The sequence below is a fragment of the Arabidopsis lyrata genome (assembly GCF_000004255.2).
Source record: "Arabidopsis lyrata subsp. lyrata unplaced genomic scaffold ARALYscaffold_123, whole genome shotgun sequence".
NCBI classification, from domain to species: domain Eukaryota; kingdom Viridiplantae; phylum Streptophyta; class Magnoliopsida; order Brassicales; family Brassicaceae; genus Arabidopsis; species Arabidopsis lyrata.
Genome location: NW_003302464.1, coordinates 2,061 through 5,095, shown reverse-complemented (window position 1 = coordinate 5,095; position 3,035 = coordinate 2,061).

Genomic DNA, 3,035 nt, shown 5'->3' with positions numbered 1-3,035 from the left:
CAATAACACAATCTCACCCTGGGAACAGACGAACCTTGTTCTCTTCATAGCTTTCGTAGATGATACATTTCGAGTATTCTCTTTGCTTCTTCTGATCTCGTCAATGTATGACAAAGATTTTTGAAGAGAGATAGACCTTCACTTTGATGTCTATCTTTTGCGTGTTATTTGCTGGCTCGTTAAAAACCTTGTCATGGAAAAACCCAGTAGGATAAAAACCATGATAAGGGAAAAAAGAGTGCAGCCACGCTCATCATCATATGTTTCCCCACTGGAAGCATCATCTTCAAAAGATGCATTTTGAATGACGTAGCTGGAAGCGCCTACATTGTTACTTGGCTGGATGTACCGGACATCAACTTCTTGCATCTTCTCAGATTCTTGAGTGCAATAGAAGAATCTTGGAGATATATGTCTTGTCATCTCGCTCTTGACATAGCTTCCTTTAAATTGGGAAACATTTGCAACAATGTCTTGTTGTTGGCTCTTCACTGGTGACTATATTGCTTGCTTCTTGTATATGTTGAGGGCATCAATCTGAGCCATACATATTTTCGACGTGCTTCATGGAACGCATTAACTTTGGTATAGCTTAAACAAGCGACGACCAAAATTTGTTGTTGGAAATGCCACGAAGTTGTTGTTTTGCGATATAGATTTATATAGATCTGATATAGATCCTCCATCTGCAAAATCAACTAAACCAAACTCGGAGTTTTCTAGAATAAAATAAACCCAAGTCAATCGTACCTTGCAGATAATAGAGATACGTTTTAACTCATCTCAATGTCTCGTCTTAGGAGATGAGTTAATCCTGCAAGTAGATAAGAAGCAAATGCTAGGTACAATATACAAAATATATAAATGCTGACAAGCATTTATATATAGTGCTTCATGATCAAATATATAGAGTCGACTTCCTTTAGAAGTGACTAATATAACATCTCTTTCTTTGGATGTTTAGTTGGAATATTTGGAGACACTTTTGTCTTTCCAAGATCTTTTATTCCAAATAACTCTTCAAGAGTTTTGATGATGTTCAAAGAAATCATGCTTATAAGTTCCCGGGAATATAACTATGATATCATATATTTTAGGATTAGTCCTTCATACATCCCATGAGGCGCAATTCAAGTTATTTATTCATCAACTCAATATCGAGTGATGCTTGGACCATGTGTCCAGGAATTATTCGTTTCTTATACGAGATTAATATAGACTTGGCTGCCTCTTTGTTTATTGGCCAATATATATCTCTTTACGCTCACAGAGCGGAGATTTATGATCCTCATTAATTACATTTGCGCGCTAGATCATTTTTATTGTCGACATTATGTTTTATTTGGTTCCATATTTGCCGTAGTGACATGGTTAACCGAGATCTCTTAATCATTATAAATGATTTTATTCAGGTACCTGATTTCGTTATTAACCATGGCAATCGGTCTCTTTACTCTTCTTGAAGAGTCTTTTTGCTCATCTTGAGGAGTCTCTATACTCCTCTTTAGAAGTCTATATGCTCTTCTTTTAAGAGTTAAATCCTCTTTTTAATAATAATATGCTCCTTTTTTATTTTCGAGGATTTTCTTTATATTTGGAACCAAAGTTGTCTATCACGTTTTTATCGTGTTATAGACAATAATATGTCATCCGCCAGAGACATAATTTTGTAGAGCATTTTTAGGTAGGACAAGAGATTTCCTATGAACTTTAAGTTCATATGTATTTATACGAGGATCAATAATTTCATGAAATTTCATCCATCAGCTTTTTGCATTTCATTTGCAATTTATTATGAATAGTGATCTATTTGAACTTTGAACTCTTAAGTTCATATTTATTATAGTCATTTGTTCAAAGATCTGAACTATTCAATGATTCTCCCATAATGATGGGGAACTTTATCATCAACATGATGATTTGCAAATCTTGCAATAGGCACATCTCTCATAAGATGGCTCAGTATTTGTAGAGCATAGATTCATCTCCTGCATCTATATATTTCATCCTTTTTGGATGATATTTTTATGCGATGCAGAGGAGCATTTATAACATATACCTCACACCCATAAAATTCAAAATTAAAAACATTTGATCTCCAATCATGTATATATAACATTGGAGAAATATTTCTTATAAATCGTTGGCCTTATATATAATCATTACTATATGCAAAACTGCATGTTGCATGTAAAAACATGAAGATTAAATCACCATGAATCGTTTTTGCAATCTCTTGGATTTGCGTTATGAACGAAGCTCATTTTGAGAGTGAACATCATTTTTTGATGTTCCATTTTATCAAAAAGCGATAAATTTTAGGATATGACTTCACCAGAGTTATCTCGCTCTGGGTGTCAAACTCACCAAAATTTATCGACTTATTGTCGATGTGGGATTCCTCTAATTCTCCCCCTCGAGATGATAACTCTTCGAGTTCATTCATCTCGAATTGAATCCCACTTTAGGATCAACAACATATCCAATCTGGATCATGTATTTATTCTTAGATCCTTATAAAAATGTGGGACTTATAATACCCCTTCTCAAGATGATGGCTTTTTAAGCCTATTTATCTTGGACCGAATCTTATTTTTAGATCGGTTATATTCGGGGATTAATTTGGAGATTATTGAGGAAATCAACCAGCATATACAATGAGCTTATTAAATAAATAAAAATGGTGATTTGGCCAAAAACCATATAATTCTGGAGGCATAGCCTACTACAGAGTTAAGGAGAATGTATATAACCTTCAGCTCCGTATATAATATAAAATTTAAATGAATTTAAATAAATTTAACATAAATTAAATGTTACCTCTGAAATGTGGACGGAAGCATGCAATGCTTGAATAGCATTCTCTTTGTTTATATAAAATTTTAGTGATATTTAATCACTCTTTTTGAGTTCCAATTTAGGTCATCAACATCTACAGCAATGATCACAAATCTCGATAGAGATTTCTTAATAAAGACGCAAAGGGCATATATCGTTATTAACGAGATATACCCTTTCTTTAATAAATAATCGCT